Raw genomic sequence first — 22,535 nt, 5'->3', positions numbered from 1 at the left:
ACATATTTCCATTAGGAGGGGATGCAGACAAACAGTTATGATTGTTGAGGGATTATATATCAGTGAGGAACTGGCTGAGCCCCTTAACCACTTATTTGCCCATCCTTTATCTTTGGGGGTTTTAGAGATGCAGAATTGCAAGCAAAGTTTGCATATATGTTTTGGGTGTTAGCTGAGCTCCATTGGGTCATGCTTTTCAAAGCTTTCTGTTACAAATATTGAGCAATTGATTTTCACTAGAAAACCTGAGGACATCGTCTTACTATTGCTATCAGTATGATCCAATTCTGTTTCCACAGAAATTCAGCAGGGGTGCAATTTAATGAGACCAGTGAAAGGAATCTGACCGCTCTATTTATAGCACACTAATTGATCACAGTAGCCATGATAGGAGGAAACTTCAGAGAAAATCAATACAGTATCAAATGAAAGTACCACTCAAACCTTTAAAGAGAGCTGCATGGAAAGCCAATTAAGAATGAATCCATTTGACGATCCATGGGAACAACTTGGACCATGTGTGTTCTTACTTTAAGTTGTAGGAATGAAATCACACTGAGCAGCCTCTTACTTGCAAGGTGGGCCTTATTATATATTTTCTTTTTCATCCCATTGATATTCTGTCCCGTTAAATCTTGATGAATTGTTTTACTTTCATATGGTGGCTGTGAATGTCTTCTAAGAGCTCCCCTTTGACATCTTTATGCTTTTTCGTAATGAGCTCTGATGTCCCTCCCTGAGGATGGCAGCCACACTGTGTAGCAGAACTGCACGGCCTCTTGGCTCTGTGTCCGGGACTCTAGCACAGTCCCAGGTCTCAGGGATTTCACTTATATGCAGGGAGAAGGTGGTCCATCTACCTCCATTGTCATTCCTGTCGTTCAAATACTTGTAATCATAGTAGACAGGCAAAGCATAACTATTTGTACTCATTGCTAATGTTTCTTAAAGCTGTGTGATGGATCTTCACTTCCTCCTCTAATTGCATTTTTTCCTCGTGATATCTGCTAAAGTCACAAACAACCTCCCATGCTCCAACCCTGAGAATTTTGGTTTTGTGGCAGGTATTCCCCTTTACTGGGTGTATCTCCAGCCATGGCGCTGACTGCCTTTCAGTACACTGCTTTTGGATTGCTGTAGGAGGATGGAGCAAGCAACAAGCTACCATAAAGGTGTTTTAGCAGTAACTTGCCTCAGAAAGAGCCAAAAGGGGAACACACATACACTCTGGCAACTTTAAATGTGCTCTTTGTTCTTGTGTTTGTACATACACAAAACTTTTACCTCTTCTCAAAAACATGGCAAGCACAGCAAGGCGTTGAATCACTGCATGTGCCTTACTTGCAAAGCTGTCCGAGCTAGTAATGAGTGTCTCCATTCCTTCAATGCTTAAAGGTACTTGCAATTAAATGGATAAAAACCTTGTTTCATTTTATGGCACGTGGGATACGGTACTTAGGTTCATTTTCTGAGGAAGAATGCACATTTTTTCTGTAGTAGGATTATCAAAGGCATGGCATCATGAAGGAGCTGCATGAATAATTCTGTTTTTCTGCTGCTCAATGGGAGAGGAGTAAATAATCTGTACCTTCCATGAACAGTTAATTTCTGTGGTCTAAATTATATAACACCAATAGCTAAACATATTAATGGTGCTAAATTTTCTGTTCATTCAGCTTTGAGCATATGTACTAGTGTGGCATTGTGGCTTAATTAGCGAGATGAATAATGTTGGAAATATTGTCAATTATCGATATGGTCTTCATCTTTCTTTAAGCCCCAACTGGGAATCCAGTTCCCAATGACATCAGCAGTTGCCGTGGTGAACTTTCATAAGCCAGTCTTTAATCTTCCATTAAATCACAGGCTAGGAAAGCAGACGTGAGGTCTGAGATGAAAAAAACCCCATGAATTTGCAGCACTGATGCCTTCCCTGGAAAAAAAAAGGCATGCCTCTGTGTTTTTGGAAAAAAGATAATTTGCTGCATTGGTGAACACATTCTCTCAGCCACACGTATTGTCTAAGAAACACCATGAAAGAAGAATTTGCAGGATGTAAGCAGAGGTGAGATGTGTGGGGCTTGAGAGAGGTTGAAATCAAATATGACACTAAGGCCTGAATATAATGAATGGCTAGGCTCTGTTATGTGCAATGTTTGAGAATGGAGGTAAGGGTGGCAAGTTTAGCGGCTCTTCTAGCTACATTGGTGGACATTTTTCAGAGCAACAAGCTGCGATTTTAAGTTATTGTACAGGAGGGGGCTGGAGAAAAGAAGTCTCCATGTGAGCTACCAGCACAGAGATGATGTTTGAACTCACAGTCAGGTTGACACATGGGGAAAAGAGAAAGGGACTGAGGGCAGAGTACTTTGGGGTCCATGTGAAGCAGGGTCTTCTGAGAAACAACTCTGAGTTGGGAGGGCAAATGGAAACTGGGTTGTAACTGACAAGCCACCAAGCATTTGGTGCACTGAGCTGAGATTTGAAGAGTGGAAGCAACTGTGACACTATTAAGGGACATAAAGGTGCCATCCAGAGCTTTCATTGTGGAACAACCCCCCAAAATAGCAGTTTGGGTCAATATGTAACTGTCTCATTCTGTGGTCTTTTGTCTAATACGAGAAAATTCTTCTTCCCCACAAACCTTAGAGTGCTTATGTCAATACAACATTGTGGCTCTAAAAATACCATCACTGTAGCTGTTACTGGCACAGGTCGTCTCAGCAGTTCATTTCTGCCCAGATCTTGGTCTACCAGTGCAAAGCTCTGTCCCCTGTTTCCTTGTCCTGAATTGGTCCTGGCTCCTGACCGAGACCAGATGTTGAGCCAGTGCTTCCTTGTGTTTGTTCACTCTGTGGTGTTGCCACCTTTTGGGAAAAGAAGTACAATTGCAATTTCATATTTGTTTTTCTACACTTGAAATGGGAAAATCATAGTTTTACACTTGGGAAATGGAAAAGATTTTAAAGAAGCGGGAGGGAACAAAGCTACAGCTGCTTTATTTTATTTTGCAAATACATTAATTGAAAAAACCAGAAAATAGAAAAGCAGAATCTGGAAGGTTTGGGTTTTTTTTTTTTTTACAAATTTTAAAGTTGGGATTGATTTCCTTTAAAGTCACAAAGTCTTGCTCACAAAGCTTTTATGCTTTCCCTGAGGCTTTTCCTTCCTGGAAAGGTTTTTGACAATTTTAACTTAGTCAAAAGTAGTGCACTAAGCTGTAATTTATGTTGCCAAGCATTATTTCCCAAGGCCCTGCCTTCTCACACGTGGGAGCACACTGGTGAAACTGCAGAATAGAATTAGACTTGCCCAGGTTGCAAAAAGAGACGTTCTCCCTGAGAGCACTCTGTCGTGTTTTCCTACCAGCACCAAGTTCACACTTATGTCCTTGAAAAATACCATTTGCGTGGATGACAGACTGTCACAGGGCTGGGACATAGGTTATTGCTGTGAGATGGGAGCCTTTTGGAGTTCTTCTGAGTCACTGGCACCATCTGTTCCTCTTCCTGAGGTAAGGCCGGATGGAGCAAGTGGAACCTTGGCATGCTGTTCGGCTTTTTATTTGGCATTCCCAAGCTTGCACAGTCGCGGGCTGTTGGGGAGGTTGGTTCAGGATAACTTGTTTTGTTCCATGTTCTGCAGTGAACCCCAGGCATAATCTGCTTTGATTCACATCTTTTAATACAGGAGACAGGTTTTGCTGCAAAGCAAACAGTTTCAAAATTATTGTTTTTGCTATTAGTGCATTTAGTGCATCGCTTTGGGCTAGGTGTTGCTTGCATCTCACCCCTTCTTGTTCAGAAGCTTGGTTTTCTTTTGAACACAGAATAAAAATTAAAAATGGGATTCAGTCAGATGCAGTCAGGGTTCACATTGGCCACAATTCTGATCACCCAAATCGTGTCAGCCTGGTTTCATTCTCTGCTTTTACTGGTGGAAGATGTGTTCTTCTTTCTCTCTTGGGTTTGGTCTTTTCAACATGGTGTGAAATTCACAGCCCCGGACTCATGGAACCCAAATTGATCAAAAAAACCCAACCCTTAAATTGAATAATTTTGAGGCAACAAAAAGCATGGCAGCAGACTAGTAAAATATAAAGGGGTCATGTTCCACACAGCATTGTGTGTGGGAAGACATGGTAAGTGCTGGTCTTGCAGAGGAAGCCATGTTATGTTGCTAAAGGAGAACAGGACTTTACAGATAATCCCAAAATATGAGTTTACTAGCTGAGTGCTTTGTGGGGATTGCTGCAACACTATAGAAAATAAAAACTGAGAGAATTTGAGCTTAGTGCTGTTAGTGAGCTTTCAGCCAAGTAGTATGACAAGTGAGGCTTGGCTGTGGAAGACAGAACTGGTGGAGGGACACATGTTTTGACACAGCGATGACAGGTAAAGGGAGGTCTCCAGGGATGATGTTTAGTGGGAAGAGAGCATGGAGTAAGGGTTGCAGTCTTGGGATGGTGAATGGTGACTTACAGCATTGAAACCTGGGAAGGATAGTTTGCATGGAATGGGGAGACTGGGGTGGGAGGCAGAGAAAATGGGTAATGCAGCAACTGAGGGCATCCTGTTTCTTCAGCATTAACAGTAAAATAGACACAGGATGAACAGTGAGTTATTTTACAGTGAAAGGTACTGTAATGCATTTATATGCTAAAGAAAAGGAGGAGGAGGGATGAAAATAGGAGCTGTCACTGCAAGAAAATGTCATCAGGAGTACAATGAGAGGAGTTGGTGCTGAAAAGTCAAATCCCTGGGTTGTTTCCCAGGTAACAGGTGAGAGTGTTGGGGGCAGGCAAGGTCCAGGCTGTGGAGCGGGACTCCGGAAGAGAGGTTCATATCTGTGTGTGCCATTTGTTTTGCTCTCATTTTCAGAATCCTAAAATAGATCTTGTTTCCCTTAGTATTACATAACAGTGAGTCAAACCCAGCTTTTAAACATCTTTAATTAGTTTTAACAATCACATTTCTAGTTCACACATTGAAGGTAATGAATGCTGCTCTCCATCCTTGCAGAAAAGGATCAAAGGTTACCTGCAGTGAGCATGCAGGTGCCTTTCGCCAAAAGTGATCCAAACCTACACCACCCTTTTCCATCCTCTTGAGCTAGAGAAGATGCTCCAATGCAGGAGGTCTGAACTTATCTGTCTAATGCCAGTGTCTTTGTGTCTGACATCTACCTGTAAGCTTTCTTTTCCCATACGCCCGTCTGTAGGCTCCTGAGACCTCTGGTGGAGCCTCCTGCACTCCTGAAGCCCTGCAGCTTTGGAGCGCTGGAGGTGGTTGTCTGTCTATAGAGATCACCAGAGCTTGTGTCAGTTTGATGTGGATTTAAACAAAGCTAGGCATGCCACGCTGGACAGAGAATTACTTGCCTGAATTTCAAAATTTTGGCTTCTGGTTTGATTCTTGCTTCAGGCATTATTTCAGATCTCATATCTGAAGAAAAAAATATCTTCTCTACCTGGCTGGGAGCCATGTCCTGGGCAATGCAGTATGATTTTCTCTGGGAATACTTTTCATCTGCTGCAATGGTAGATGATGCACTTACTTGTCCACATGCTTTGATAGTAAATAGCATTTGTAATTTTTACTGCTGTGTGTAGTACTGAAAATCACACCTTAGTATGATAAATATGGATCAGGGAAGAATCACATTTTATGTGGACTATATAAAATATATATATACAACCTGCTAACCATGCCACAATGCTTTTATTTTATAAACTTGGTACTCCAGCAGAATACACACTGCAAGCCTTTTGCACTGATACTGAGTTATATTAATCTGTCACCACTTGTTTAACAATAGCACTTCAGAAAAGATAATTTAATTTTTTGTCAGTGCATCTACTTCTGTATTTACCTCTGTGTCAAAAAACACAATGAGTGAGAACTTTATTTAAAAAAGTAAAATACTTGGTAAATTGATTTTTCTTCTGTGAAATACAAAACCATGAAAAGGTCTTGATCACATTATTTACTACGAATTCAGCTTCCCTGTTAGCCTAGCTCCTATTCCCACTGGGCCTGTGCTGTTCACCATGCTGATGACAGGGGATAAATTGTTTTTATTATTATGCTTATAAAGCCTCTTACACAGAAGAAGCATTCAGTAGATACATAATAGCTGAGAACTCTTTCCAGACAGGTATGTTGTTCTGAAAAAGGAGAATCTCACAGCCCAGATGAGTTACTTTTTAAGACCATCAGAAATAACTGTTGGTGTCAATATTTACAACCCTACAAGTGGATTATTATTTACTTTGGATTTGTTAGTTGTGTAATCAGACTGGACCCAGTTCTTACCTGATGCAGAGTCCAGCTCCTCAGAAGGCAGTTACATTGCTGTAGCTGAGGTTCTGCACAATGCCTGCCTGTTCTCACCAGGTATGCTGGTCAGTAAGCACTGGTGTCCCTCACCTGCAGCTCATGTTCAGAGCTGGGCTCTTTCCACTCCCTCACTTTCCCCAGATACTGATTTCGTTATTGATCCTAGTCTTGCAAGTTTGAAGCCTTTGATTACCTACTGAGTTAATGGGAATATGGACAGAACTTACTTCACACTTATCATATATATATAGTACATTTCCTTTTGTACAGGACTAAGCAATGGGATGCAAAGGATAAGAGAGTAATAATTATAAAGTATTTTGCTTGGAGAATTGTTTATTTCTTGCAGCCATTTCTGGTCTGTATTTCACACTATACAGAATGCAGACAATAGAATTTTAAGCAACAGACAAAATGAACAAAAGCATTTGTGTGATACTAAATTTCTTAAAAGAAAGCTATTCAGTAGAGGTCGCTACAGTGGATGAAACAGCTCCCAGGACTCCTTAATATGGATCTACACAATAGACCTCATAGTGCTTGAGTAGCCACTCTGTTTAATTAGTGGTATTTAAAAGGTTTAATCTGTGTAATCAATAGAATTTAAAAGGTCTATAGCTTACATTTGAAAGTGAATATGTTTGCTTTGTATGAGACATAATAATTTTAAATTACTTCATATTTTTATGGGTTTCTTGCTGTTTTATAATGGGCAGCTGCCATTGGAGAATGTCTCTAAGAGAGTGTAACTATGCCTGTACTAATAAACTAGACATGCCCAGGGCTGCTCCCTGCTGCTGGAGTGGCTGGGTCCTGGCTGTTAAAGTTTTGTTATGCTAAACAGATAGCTACACCCAAAGAGCATTTTGGGAATGTGCCTGATTTGTGCTACCTTCCAAATTGTTTGGGAGAGCGCTAGGTGGCTTTGACTCGCTCTAACAGTTTCACAGTATAGATAATTGAGTTTCTCCTCTATGAATGCTTCTGGGTACTGGGTACTGGGCATTTAGCCCAGTATAGATGCTTCTTGGGTTTTGTATAACATTATTTTGTGTTATCTTTGTATTTCCTCTGGTACATTTTAACAGGGCAAGGCCTGTCTCCATAGACAGAGATTGTGGAGTATACCTGATGCAGTCAAACTAGTGCAAGTACCCAGTGAGCTCACGTGAGTGAGCTGTATATGAAGAGCATTGCTTTGGAGATCTTTGCACTCATTGTTGCAGGCTAGTGGGGCAGGACTGGAATGTCACAGAACTGAGCTGAGCAGACCCACTTGCTATTAACTTTTATGGATCTTTTCAGTGTTAAGGGTTTGTAGCGATGACACGATCATATCTTGCATTAAATCAGTTGTCATGTCTCGAGTTTTTCAATGCTTGGTGACACTCTGAGGCAGCTGAATGCTGCTGTAAAAATGCTGGAGTCAGCTGAAAGTACAGAGGGAATTTAGATAGGCAGAATGAGATTACTTGAGTTGTATTTGACCAAGGCATTGAGGTTAATACTTCTACTTCTACAATGGCACCATGGGACATTATACAACCAGAAGTGGCCAAGACCTCAGTTGCTTTTTTTCCTGCTGAAAGCTGGCAGCTCCAGCGAGCACACCAAGCCCGTTCAGCCGTGCTGGAGCTTTGGGGCAGAGCTGAGTTCAAAGCAGAGGAACCAGTTACTGAAGTGCGAACTGCTGTGGTGCGGCACTCTGGCTTCTTCCTGGAGATTAACCTGCATGGCCTCGCTTTGCAGGTGAGGTCTGTCACAGTCACAGAACTAGGTGATGAAGTTTCCAGCAGTGTAACAGCTCAAAATAACTAAGCAAACTGTTTGAATACTGAGGATGTCTTGGGATACATGGATAGTGCTTGCCTGTAATTTATTTCATCGTGTAACTCTCCACATCAGAATCTGTATGAAATTCAATTTCTGATCCTTGTGTTAGCTTGCATTTTGTATGGCAACAGCAAATAACAGAGTGGAATCTGTTAGATTGGCTCCAAGGTGCTGCATTCATATCCACAAAAAGAAGGTCACTGTAGTTCTTTTAAAAATGTAAGCAGAAACATCATAACTTTTGACACTACAGCCTTTCTAAGAGGTGCAAATTTTCCATCAAGATGAAGAGAAAATGTTTATGTAAAGTGTCTCCCTTCTAAAAATTTTTTCTTTCTGTAGACAAATATCAAATGGGTCAAACCCGAAATGTTTCAGTTTGGGAAGGCTGCCAGTATTGAGCGGAGCATTCAAACACCTCACGTCCCCATTTACCTCTAGGCTGTATCTGTTCCTGTGTCCAGGAGAGACTACTGTGCATCATGGGAAACATATTTCAACCAAATCACATTGTCTTTGTGAGGAAATGGAAGCTTAGAGCACTCAAACTACAGCTCCTAGGGCAGTAGTAATAGCTAACAAGCATTTTGAGATCATTCCCCCCCTTGTTTTTTTAAAAACTACCTTTGTCCCCTCCATCCTGTATTTCAGTGAACTCAGATTCTAAGGTTGCCTTTGCCTTTTGATACTGGCAGATTTAGCTGCTGCATTCTTATCACAAAACACTTAAATATTCATGTGGCTTTTAATTTTAGTGCTGAAAGGCTGTAGTGGATATGATGGTGCAGGAATTTATGTTCAGAAAATGGAGGACTCTTTAATGCTTCGGCTATGTGTGAAGATTTATCAACTGGGCTCCAAAATGAGCAAAGCTGAGTGGAGTACTGCTTTAAATTATCTATTTCAGTAAATACACAGCCAGGATCTTTAAATGGCTAAGGATACAGCTGGTGTTTGATATCTAGAACGTGGCTTGAAATACTGTTCATTCAGGATGAGAGCAGGTATTACAGATCTATAGTACTACAATGTACACATGCATACGCATCAGCAGATTTCTTTGCCTGAATTGCCAAAAAGAAGGGTAACAATGCAACATGTTAAAAATGATCTTATGGTTATTCCAACTGGGGTTTATTACATTTAAGGGAATTTAAATGAATTATCTGTGCATTTCTTCTTTGCCTGTGTGCTGGCAGTTGGCAGCCTGTCTCTCCATTGCTGGCATTTGGCTGATTAATTGGCCCCTTGCTTTATCTGTTTTCCTTTTTTTTTTCTGTATAGCTTATTCTAGTGCTTTCCCTTTTTAATATGGTAACATCAAACTTGCTCAAGGTCTGTGAACTAATGTGGATTAAAAGTCAAGCAACAGCAGTTCTAATACATAATTGATCTACCAGTATCCTACTGATTCTTGTTCCTAGATGGGAAATGCTTTCTTTTTTTTTGTCCTGTGCTGATAGGCTGAGCACTTAAGTCTATTTTAAATTAAAGTGGATAGGCTACTGCAAACTGACAATTTATCCATGGTAATAAATTATTTAAGAGATTAATTTGATGTTTGAGGCATAATGATTTTTATATGCAGACACACACACACTCTATTTGACACATTCTTTTTTGATTTTGATGCAGTTCTGTTCATTGGCAGCCGAAAACACCTTATGTCTAGCAAATGTTGTGCACTTAGAGTCTGTATTTGTCTCTTGCTGTGACCCCACACCTGTTAGTACCTAACAGAAGATTTTGCTTGCTTAAACTATTTTTTGTAGAGGTACGAGAGCTTTGTGACACGATCTCCAGATACTCTCAACAACTGTATCCTTTTGTGAATGGACAGGTTGGAAAAGGCCATGTCTACTCACATTAACATTGGCTCTGATTTTGCTTCAGCTTGTCATATGTCGCTTTTCTCAGTTGCTGAGGAATCACTCTTGACTGTTCAGTTAAGCGGGGGTAGAAGCTTGTTTAAGGTTTAATGTTTAATGATATTCTCACTGACGTGAGGAGTTCTGTATTTTCAGGCTCCTTTTGAGGCACACGTGGTGGTCACAGCAGGGGCGTTTGCAGCTGTAGCATGAATGACAAGTGGATGATAGCTCCACGGTTGTGTGACTGATAGCATGTATGTGCCGGATGGTATGGCATGGTGCAGTGTATGGTGCTAATGAATGGGAAGCAAGCGACAGCCATCAGGGTGTCTCTCCCTTCCATGAAGTCCATACCATATGTTATCGTCCCTGTCCTGGGGATATAATTCTCCTGTTAGCATCAGCCACTAACATAGGAGTGACAGTGATATAAGAAAGCAGAAAATTTAAGCCATGCTGTAGAAGAAGGCTGCAAACAGAAGGTGGCCAAGTCAGAAAAATGAAAAGGAAGAAGAAGGAAGTAGGATCTTTTTGTGCACATTCTTAAGGTGTCTGTAAAATATAGGTTGCGCTGTTTTACTGTGCTACATTGGACTTAAGATGATACAATTTGAATGATGTTTGAACAGTAGAGCAATAAACATTTTACAAACATTTGAAGATGTTACATATGCAACAGCAATATCTTTTGTTAAACAATACTATATTTGGAAAAAGACGCTTTCAGATGCAACTGCCCTTTGTTAGGTTGCTAGAGCTCTATAGCAAAAACCGTAGCAGTAAATAGTCCCAAAATTAAAATTGAACTTCATTCCTAGAGGTTTTGTTAATGAATGGAGTTAGTCTGAGTGTTGCAGGCTTTCCCTGGTTTGTAAGCTGCCTGCGTTGCCCTCTGTGACATTTCTGAAAAGCTGGGCTCACAGGTGGGTGTTGAGCCAGAACTGGGGGAGCAGCTTGTTCCCAGCCTTTGGAAACTGAGCATGTTCAGTGTTGCGCAGACAGCTTGGCAGCAGCTACATTTTATAAATCCTCGTTCAGAGAGTGTGATGCACAAAGCTTCAGGGTTTTCAAGTAAGGTAAGCCTTCGTTTAGGCGAGTAAGCTGTGGACATTTTTGGCAGTCACTTGGGATGAGAGGATGAGTGATCTCAAGCAAGCCAAGCAGCTTGAGTACATTACATAGGGTAAATATTAACATTTACCTGCAAATCAGTTTTTTATTTAGTTTGAGAAGTCTGTCATCACATTGGTTGCTTTGGGTGTTGATGAACTTCAAAAATAGCACAGCTTTGCGAAGTGAAGTGTTTTTGGAAGATATAAACTAAAAGGACCTCATGCAACCTCAGTGATTTTATATTTTTCATCAGTGCCTGACTTGTTCAGAACTGTGCATTCTTACATGGTTTCCTTATGTTCAGAAGGACCCTCCTGTGTTTTGATTTGTGCCCATTTCCTCTGGTCCTGTCACTAGGCACCACTGAAGAGAGCCTGGCTCTCTTCTTCTCTCTTCTTATACCCCCCTTTCAGGTATTTATATACATTGATAAGATACCTCTGAGTTTTCTTTCCTCTGTGCTGGACACTCCCAGCTCTCTCAGCCTCCGCTCCTATGAGAGATGCTCCAACCCCTTAGTGCTCTTCATGGCCCTTTGCTGGACTCACACCAGTATGTCCCTGTCTGCTTTGTACTGGGGAGCCCAGCACAGCACCCAGCGCTCCAGGCGGTTTCAGAGTTCAGTTGTTTTTCTCTATGTGTATCCATGTAACATGGAATGAGGTTACTGTTATTTTCTCTTGCTGAGAAGAGATTCACATGGGTTCCACTTTTATCTTAGCAAGAAAAGATCTGCATTTCTGATTTTGATCTTCCAACTCCTTGGATATGAATTTTCAAGAGTTCTGAAAGCGTTATTTTAGGATAGACTCTACAATCTATTCATTACTGGCACATACTGATAGCACAACAAACATATTAGCTTTATCCTAGATATGCATGATAGAACAAATAATTATTTATTTGCCCAGTTGTTGTGAATTTCTGTTTTTTACTGGCAGTGGTTCTCCCATAGCAGCTAACACAGAGACAGCCGTGCCTTTATGGCTTTAAAAAGACAGGTGATGGATGTCTGAAGTTAGAATTCAGCAACAGTGATTTACAGCCCTCCAGAGTAATAACCAGAATGACAGTTCTCCTTCAAACAATAGTGAAATTCCCTGGGCTCCCAGGAGCATTTTACATGTGTGTACCACCAGCAGTCATTCAAGAGTGCAGAAGAAGAGGGAAACTGAGGTGGAGTTACCTCATAGGAAACCATACCTTTTCAAGCACCTTTGTAAAGATAAAGTACAGGTGAGCAGTTCAGACTGAGGCTTTCTTAAGGCTGAAAGGCTGAAATAAATCTCCATTCTGTACTATGACAAAGACATTTGAACACTTTTTGGAACTGGAAATAGTTTTGTACTGTTGGGAACTGACCTCTTGAAAATTTGTATGCTGCATAGTTCATGATACCTCTACTTTTAATAAAATATAACACTTATTAATGGATCTCAAGTCAGTTATTAAATTTCTCCAGTAATTTAAAGCTTAATTATGCTGCATGCTAGATCTCAGTGGCTGTCCTCAGCTGATTTTTCTTAAATCACTATCCTTCCAATTTTACAGTGCAGTTCAATTCTCAGGACTCTCATTTGCACAGAGTGACAGATTAAAATTGGTTGGCTAAAACTGCTCTTAGTGCCTACTACAGTGATGGAGACTGATTCCTCATAGTATGAGGCAACATATGGCTCATGAAATAACTCTTGAATCACTACAGTTTTCAGTCTATTGTATTATTGTAAATTGAAACTGATAAAGCGGTAATCCAATTTTAATGCATGCTGTCTGAAACTGAGAGTTGCATTTTTGGAGGAGCTTTGTATAATAAAATTGTAGGCAACAGTTTAGAAGTTCTCCATTTCCAGGGATAAAAGTGAATATTCTGGTTGGAGAATTGTCATCTTTTAACTCAGTAACTTGTTGACACTGCAAAACTACACACTGTTGTTTGAAAGCTGCCACAACAACAGAACTTGCATTTTTGACTCTGCAGTTTCTCTATTCACCCTATCCATCTGCAGACCTGAGCACCCTGTTGCCTGTACAGCTATACTGATACCATTAGGGATAGCCAGTTTGATGTAGCTTCTTGCAAATTTTGGCTGAAGCCAATCCAGAATTAAAAACCCATAGGTTGGCTCTGGTTCTTCTGGGCAATTTTCAGTTGGGATGATATGCAGAAATTATATGGAAGGCATAAGATTTGGTATTTACTTACCCTGTTTTAGTTTAGGTCTCCAAAATCAGTCTTGACATGTGACTGTAAAACATGGGTTCTCCATGTAGGAATACTTTACATTTCTCTTTCCCTGCCTTTCTGTGCAAGTTTTGAAGAGGTGCTAGAAAAGGAACATGGTGAATATATTCTTCTCTTCTGCATCATAGTAGTTTCTCTATATCCCTCCCTGAATTAATTTTAATTTAATCTCTCCTGTTCCCCTCTGCTCCTCACTTTTATCTTATTTTTATGGTTTCTGCCTAGTCATTGTTTCTTTCGGTCCTTGTCTTAACATTATTCTAAGATTTCCCTTCATTCTGTTATGAAGGAAATGTGAGATAGCACAAGAGATCACATTTTTGTTGAATAAAACTGAACAAATAAGTGTAGCTCCCCTAAGGCAATTCTAGAGAAGGTACTATTTAGCCTACTCACATCTGGAAGTAGTCAGGCACAAGGTGGGGTATATCTGATAACTACTGCTGCTCCTCTTTGAAATGGCTTCAGGGATGTGGGGGGTTTTCTGCATGATGAAAACCATCATGACAGTAATCCTGTGGTCAGTGGTTTTAGCAGACACCAAGGGCTGTTTGGGCATCAGGATAGCTTCCCTGACTAAAAGAGGGTGATTTCAGGATGAGGGAGGTACAAGCTGAGATGCTGGTGTGGCATTTTATCTCCTCCTATACAGTGCCTGGCCAAAGACTTTTGCCTTCAAGAATTTGAGTATGGCATTTTTATGAACAGTAATTCTCTGCATTATTTTTATTCCACCAGCATTATGAAAATATTGTTACCATATTTATGCACAGCAGTTTGCAGTGTAGTGTTTTTTCCATTTGTCTGTAATCTTAATCTAATAAGACATTCACAAACTACCTGGAAAATGTGTTTTTTTTGTCATTCCCCCCGCCGGGAATTTCCATAGAAGAAATGACCATCTGATAATTGCCTATTGTAAAGAATGATTTCATCACAGGAAAAGAAAACAGTATAGAAGAACCTACTTCTACCATCTTTCTTAATGGTTTTTTGGCTTTGCCAATTTGGAAACAGCATCACACTGTGAAAAAGTGTTGGTGTTTTTTTCTCCTTTTTAATATCTAAAATTCCAAATGAAGTGTTAACTAGAATTTAAAAAGAGACAATGTTTGTAGCTGAAGACCGAGTTGTCCTTGGAAAACAGCATTCTTCATTTCCTTATTAAAATTAAAGCCTCTTAAAATTGAAGTAATTTGTCCAGGTTCAGACTAAACAAATGAGCCAAGGGAAAAGAAATACCCCAAACCCCAAGCCCCTGTCAAAACAAGCAAAAATTGCTAAAAGAATTTCACACAATGTCTAATTAAAACTTAAAAAAAAAAATCAGGCCGAAATCTCTTAAAGTTAATTTGCAAAAATAAAGTAATTCCAAACGGAAATGAGAGGTTTTATACAAAATATTTTATCAGGCACATCTAATTAAAAAAAAAGAGAGTGATCAGAACCCTTTATCCAAATAGTGGAAGCACAAAATCTATATAGATTTTTAATTTTATTATATTTATATATAAACTGGCAACTAAGCCCCACACATCCACTCATTCACTCTTCCCTGCTGGCATGGAGGAGAGAATTGGAAGGGTAAAAGTGAGAAAACTCATGGGTTGAGATAAAGACAGTTTAATAGGCAAAGCAAAAGCCGTGCACACAAGCAAAGCAAACCAAAGAATTCACTCACTCCTTCCCATGGGCAGGCAGGAGTTCAGCCATCTCCAGGAAAGCTGGGCTCCACCATGCGTAATGGTTACTTGGGAAGACAAACGCCATCACTCCAAATGTGCCCCCTTTCCTTCTTCTTCCCCCAGATCTATATGCCGAGCATGACGTCACATGGTGTGGGATACCCCTTTGGTCAGTTGGGGTCAGCTGTCCCGGCTGTGCCCCCTCCCAGCTCCTTGCGCACCCCCAGCCTGCTCGCTGGTGGGGTGGGGGGTGAGGGGCAGAAAAGGCCTTGGCTCTGTGTAAGCCCTGCTCTGCAGTAGCGAAAACATCCCTGTGTTACCAACACTTTTCAGCACAAATCCAAAACACAGCCCCATAGTAGCTGCTGTGAAGAGAATTAATTCTATCCCAGCCAAAACCAGCACACATGCAGACACATGTGGTCAGATGGGTTTTAAATCCCCATCCACCTAATTAATTTAACCAAAACATAATTTTTATGAGTAGTATATTGAAATGAAAGATGGAAGATATTTGAAATTAAAACAGGTTCTTCAATAAAAAGAGCAATCTCCTCACTGGATGGATACCATCTCTCTCCTCATCTCATTCAATTTAACATATTTCTATATGAGCTGTAAGATAAAGTGACTAATAGAAATGTAAAGGAGGACTGCCAGAAGTCAAATTGCTTCACTGGAAGCTTCTTAGCAAAGTGACAACATCCAGTTCTAGATAATTAAATCTTATTTTGTAAGAATGTCACTGAATGATGTTAATTTGCCTTTAGGTAGTGCTCCTTTGGTTGAACAGAGTAATAAAAATTTATTTGGGCACTTTTTGTTTGTCTGAAAAATGGTTCAATGTTGTTTAAGAAAAATGAAAAGCTCAAGCTAGGAGAGAACAACGCCATAGTCTTACAGAAGGAAATCACTAATGCAGCTGTTCCAAGCAAAATTTCCCCACCATTGAAACCTGAAATTTTTTTTTTATCTGAACCTTAAAGAGCTTTAACACAGAGGGACAGAAGTGAAGTCTCCTGTTGTTGCAGACAACCTGAAGCTCAACTTCCTCATAAAATAGTAATCTTTGTCTCAAAATGACTTAGGTTGCTTATTCCGTCCGTGTCCCCCCCGCCCCCCCAACTTGTTGGATGTTTGATGAATCAAAGTAGTTTACCACTTTCCAGTCTAGCTGTGTTCATGGTGAGCTTTTTCTCATTTGTCTGTGTGCTAGCATTGTCCTTTGTTTTGAAAGGGTCTTTCCACACCTCTCATTTATTCTCCCTGGAGTGTTTATAGACAGCATCTGCTTTCCAGTATTTGTTTTCATAAAACAAAACAATCCAAATTAGTTCAGACTCCATAAAAACATTTTCAGTCTCTTTGTCATCCTACCATACCGCTGGATACGGTCCCAGTCTAAGGACATGCCTTGAGGACAGGTGATCAGTCTTGACACACAAGTTACTTTGTTTTGAGACATTGCAGTTACCCTTGTCATCGATGGACGCCAGCAGGAATGCCTTGTTCCTTCATACCTGCCATACCTCCCATACCTTCAGTTTGAGAGCAAGACTTAGGTTTGCTTTCTTGATGTGCACAGCTCTTGGTTCCTCTGGTAATTCAACTCATGTAGTACTAAGGAAGTGAAATATTCTTTCTAATCAGAGCTTTTATTTCTCTGATTTTCCACAGTTTCCTCTTAACATGCTAAAAATTAAGTTTAGTCACGCTGCATCTTGCATCAGACAGAATGTTTTAGTTCTTTCTAGTGTAGCTTTCTATTATGAAGGTCCTATTTTGGTTCGTCATTTGACTGGAAAAGTAATAAATCTGATGGGGTATTACCAAGCTACTAAAAAGATGTGGCAAGGTGTGTCCAAATGGGCTATTTGCAGGTGATGTGCAGGATACCTGTGAGGCCCTGATGTGGCTGGGCTGCCAATGCGTCTGTGGGCATACAGCAGTCCCAGCAGTTTCTAAGACTCACTTCTAAAAGCTGTGCAAACACATTTGACTTCAGTACTGATTTCCGCTGGGGGAGCTAATTCTTTAAAAGGAGACTTCAGAGGTATAAATGTAGGCATGATACTCAAGGAGTGAAGATTATTGTGGGATTTAAGAAGTTCTTTAATTTTTCAAAGAATCATTAAGGTTGGAAAAGACCCCTAAGATCATCAAGTCCAACCATCAACCCAACACCACCATGCCTCCTAAACTGTGCTCTGAAGTGCCACATCTAAACGGTTTTTGAACACCTCCAGGGATGGTGACTCAGCCACCTCTCTGGGCAGCCTGTTCCAATGCCTGACCACTCTTTCAGTGAATAAATTTTTCCTAATATCCAATCTAAACCTCCCCTTGCACAACTTGAGGCCATTTCCTCTTGTCCTATCACTTGTTACTTGGGAGAAGAGACTGACACCCACCTCACTACAACCTCCTTTCAGGTAGTTGTAGAGAGCGATAAGGTCTCCCCTCAGCTTCATCTTCTCCAGACTAAACAACCCCAGCTCCCTCAGCCGCTTCTCATAAGACTTGTTCTCCAGATGCTTCACCAGCTTCGTTGCCCTTCTCTGGACGCGCTCCAGCACCTCAGTGTCCTTCTTTTACTGAGGGGCTGTCATGGTTTTAGCTGGGATAGAGTTAATTTTCTTCACTGTAGCTAGCACGGTGCTGTGTTTTGGACTTAGTATGAAAATAATGTTGATAACACACCAATGTTTTAGTTGTTGCTGGGTAGTGCTTGTACTAGTCAAGGACATGTCTAGATTCCCGTGCTCTGCCGGGTGCACAAGGAGCCGGGAGGGGAGGGGGCACAGCTAAGAGAGTGGATTCAAACTGGCCAAAGGGATATTCCATACCACATAACATCATGCCCAGTAACGTCATGTAACGTCATGCCCAGTATGTTAACTGGGAGGGGCTGGCTGGGGGAAGGAGGCAGCAATTGCAGCTCAGGGACCAGCAGCGTCGGTCGGTAGGTGGTGAGCGGTTGTATCATTTGTGTTTCTGTTTTTTTCCCTTTTTGCCTTTTTCTTTTTATTATATTATCATTATTGGTATTATATTGGTATTATAATAATAATTATTATTATAATAATTATTATTTTAATTATTAAACTGTTCTTATCTCAACCCACAAGTTTTTTTATTTTTGCTTTTGCTCTTCTGTTTCTCTCGCCTATCCCAGAGAGGTGGGGGGAGTGAGCGAGTGGCTGCATGGTGTTTAGTTGGCTGCCTGGGGCTGAACCACGACAGGGGCCCAAAACTGAACACAATATATGTGATGCGGCCTCACCAGTGCCGAGTATGGGGACATTATCACTGCCATGTTCCTGCTGGCCACACTATCCCTGATACAAGCCAGGATGCTGTTGGCCTTCTTGGCCACCTGGGCACACTGCTGGCTCATGTTCAGCCGGCTGTCAACCAGCACCTTCAGGTCCTTTTCTACTGTGCAACTTTCCAGCTACTCTTCCCCAAGCCTGTAGCATTGCATGCGGTTGTTGTGACCAAAGTGGAGGACCTGGCAATTGGCCTTGCTGAACCTCATACAATTGACCTTGGTCCATTGATCCAGCCTGTTCAGATCCCTCTGCAGAGCCTTCCTACCCTCAAGCAGAGTGACACTTACACCCAATTTGGTATTGTTTGCAAACTTACTGAGGGCGCACTCAGTCCCCTCATCCAGATCATTGATAAGGATACTAAACAAGACTGGCCCCAAAACTGAGCCCTGGGGAACACCACTTGTGACTGGCCGCCAACTGGATTTAGCTCCGTTCACCACAACTCTTTGGGCTCAGCCATCCAACTCTCATTTCACATTTGGTAATGATGAAAAATGTGGGTCATTTTTATTATCTCTACGGTAATAGTTCTGACACCACTAAGAAGACTCACACTGATTTTCAGTAGGAGTTTGGCACTTTGGTCTCTTAGGTACTGTTGAAAATGTCATACACTGGTTTTGCTGTTATTACATGTGCTGAAAGAGTTTCTGCTGGCCACAGCGGAGAGTGGGGCCCTCTATGAAACCCTGAGAGCTGTCTCAGGTGATGGCTGAGTTTAGCACAGGGTGGGATGTGGTGCCCATGTATAAACATGGCTTCCTAGCATATGCCGAGGGCGGTAGCAGGCAACAGCAGCTGGGTCCTTGGAGAGGCAGCTTGTGGAGACAGGTCTTATAAATTATGTGCACCAGAGAGGTAAAACTGCTGTGCTGTGAGTGAACAAAACCATGTCACTGGGGTTGGAAACCTGGTGAGGCTGTTTGCTTGGGGTAATTCTCCAATTCTGGTTTATAGATGTTAGAGGAGAGGTCAGTTATTGCCGTGCACTATCCTGCAAACAGCAGTGTAGGGGTCTGCCTCTTCCTTGTCAGCCCACTATTAACTGTCACTTGTAAACCTTGTACCACAAGGACTGTGGTCCCTAATAACAACTACCTGCTTACCTGCGTCTGTGGAGTGGCCATGTCCCAAACTATGTTCATCAGAGGCATGCTTAGGTTGTGTTCTGCTGCATAATCAGAAGTTGTTGTGAACGCTCAAAAAATCCACACGCTGTGTATACATAGTTATTTCTTTTTAGTGGTTTGGTAATACCCCATCAGATTTATTACTTTTCCAGTCAAATGCACAGCTCACTTCATGGCTGATCTCCATTTCTTACAGTTTTCTGGCGTGGGATTCCTTTTACTTAGAATTCGTATGATTCATGGGTTACAGGCTTTTCTGTTGAAGTGCAATATGTCTACAGAGGCAGTTGTGACTGACACCACACTCGTGACTTAATCTACGTAAAAACCCACAAGAATCAGTGATTTGGAAGAAATTCCTACCTGCTGTTTTTGTAGGATGGCCATCTGTCTGGCAAATCCCCATGCGGAAGTCAGATATGTCTGAGAAGAGCCAGACAACATTCTGACACCTGTTTCTCCAGCAGCTGTAGTTGCTTATTCAATTTTTTATTTTCTCACCAGGTGCTGTTGAGATTGGGTTTTGGATCTGCATTCAGCAGCTTTGAATTCTAGTTCCATCACTGTTTACAATGCAGGATCATTCTGACCAAATCATCCCTTCTCTTTCTGGGCCTGGATTTTGGGGGTTCCTAATTACACCTTAGGACATGCTCTGAATTTGGGCACCTCAGTTTGGTCACAGAAATCAGTAAATACCCAACTTCTTTAGTCAGTTCTGGAAAACGCCTTTAGAATTGTTGAAAAACACTGAGACAAATTGGCTTTTAATATTAAGTGGCATCTTCTATTTGAGAATGATCCCACATATATTCATGTAAATGAATTCCAACATCCAGAAAAAGATAGCAGAAGTGTCAAAGAGGTACTTTGTAAAGGTACTAATTTTACCTGCTAGAAATTTAATATCTTCATAAATAGCTGAGTATTAACAAAGACATCCATTCTGAGCTCCCGGTAAAATACCTGTTTGCCTGTTAAGGTCTTCTCATTCACAAATTGTCCTCAGTTTCTTTGTGAGACATCTTTTAAAAAATAAAGTTCCATAGTGCCTGCATTATAAAAAGTGTTTGATCCTCATGAGACTTAACACAGTTACCATTCCAGTGTTAACTGTGAAGGTATCTTCAAAGACATCCAGATGAAACTAGCAAAAGATGTCTTCTGCAGGTCTAGTGTGTGTTCTTTTGTGCATGGTACCATGCATGCTTTGCCGGACTTCTTTGCTGGAGCAGCAGCCATGATAAACCAAACAAACACAACCATCTGTAGATGAACGTTATCTCCTGCAACTAAAGGTTAAGGTGTCATCCAATGATTTATCCTTCCTAATGGATTAGTTGGATTGCTGTGATAGGGACATAATTTACTACCTTTTGTACATCAGAGGTTGTGTTCTCGAAATGGTGTTTGGGGATTTACAATATTGAACAGGGTGAATTACATGTCAAATTACCAACCATTTTGTTTGACATTTAGTCAGCGTTGACAGGAACTAGGCATTTAACAAGATGAGGCTTCTGTAGCACAGTATTTTGATAGGATTGTTTTATTTTAAGGCTGTTGTTAATCAAATGTTTCTGAAGAAAATCTGTAAAACAGACTGTAAATTGCATTGACTGTTGTCCTGTGGCCAGCCAGATGTTAGTGATGTGTGTTGTAGCTGTCATCCTCCCTGTAAAATATGGTTAAGGCATTGCGTCCTTCATGGAATATATTTCATATGGTAATCTACCAAGTCATTGCAGTTTGGAGGTAGGTGGGACCCTGATGTAAAGACTCCCTAGGTTAGGAGTGCTTGCCAGTATTTGAATGGTGTTTTTGAGAGAAGCAAGTGACCTCTTCAGGCTTCATTACTCCCACAGCTCTGTACACATTTGCAGAACTAAGGAGGTTGCTTGGCACATGAACTTTTTCAAAATATATTCCTATCTGGAAACATTTCATTAAAGATTTCCTTCCTACAGTTCCTGCCTTCCTTATCTGAGAGTTCTCGATTGGCTGAATCAGCTTATGGTTTCTTTAGTATGCTTCAGATGCTGCTTTGTGGATTATATCTAGTCAGTTGGATGCTTCTGTATGGCCTGGTGTCTTGTCTCCAGAAGAGGCAAAATATATCTGTTTGCACAGAGTGCCCCATCTAACTATTTGATTGCCTCCTTTTGAGCCTCTGATCCCACTGAGACAGACCTGAAGCTGCCTTTACTGCATCCACGCAGGAAGAGGAGGAGGTCTAGCTGGGAAGCATGTCCTTATTTGTACCTGTATTGTCAAATGGGACTTGCTGCTGCTATGAGGAACCTGGTTTTGATCTAGGTGACTACCACAGCTGCCTGGAGTGGACCACCTGTTGAGTTGAATAATGGTTCAAATGAAGGCTATTAATTTAATAAGTCTGTATACCTAAACACAGAGAAGGTTCTGACATAACCCATGAAAACAAAAGGGGACACACGTCAATTTACAAGCCTGTTTACACCTCTTGCTTCCTTGCTCAGTGCTGTAACTCTAGACAACGTAGGAGGTGGCAGCAGCTAATTGCATTGTTTGAGCGTATGATCAACCAGGCAAAGACAAAATGAGGACACATGATGAATTTGGCAATAGTATTCCAGGACATAGTAGCTGTCCTCTTCGAACTGCCAAACCCTCTGGCGTATTCTCTTGACTTAGAAATTGAAAATGCAGATCAGAATCTTTCCTTGTGAGTTGTCTGCCCCTTGTGTTTTTCAGTAAGAAAAAAGAAAAGTCATTGCTCCAGTACAGATATTCTATCCTTACATTTAAGCTCCCAGAAGGCCTCTGACTATGTGACAAGAATTACTGTCATGGATATTGCATAACAGTTTATGCATAATGTTTAATGCATTCTCAGTTTTATGAAATATGTATAATATTGGAGACATTTTGAATAGTAGTTTAGATTTACACTTTCTTTTTAAGGTGGAATCAAGAGGGGCATTTCTAGTGCTCTTCAATGACACC

The 22,535-nt window shown here is 41.0% G+C and overlaps 1 protein-coding gene across 1 annotated transcript in view; it reads left to right on the top strand.

The window, feature by feature from the left end:
* CLVS2 (clavesin 2) overlaps positions 1–22,535 on the top strand; it is a 62,616-nt gene that overhangs the window by 23,270 nt on the left and 16,811 nt on the right. The window lies entirely within an intron of this gene.

This window comes from Phalacrocorax carbo, chromosome 3 (genome assembly GCF_963921805.1).
Source record: "Phalacrocorax carbo chromosome 3, bPhaCar2.1, whole genome shotgun sequence".
NCBI classification, from domain to species: Eukaryota; Metazoa; Chordata; class Aves; order Suliformes; family Phalacrocoracidae; genus Phalacrocorax; species Phalacrocorax carbo.
This window is presented reverse-complemented; position numbering and strand designations above follow the sequence as displayed.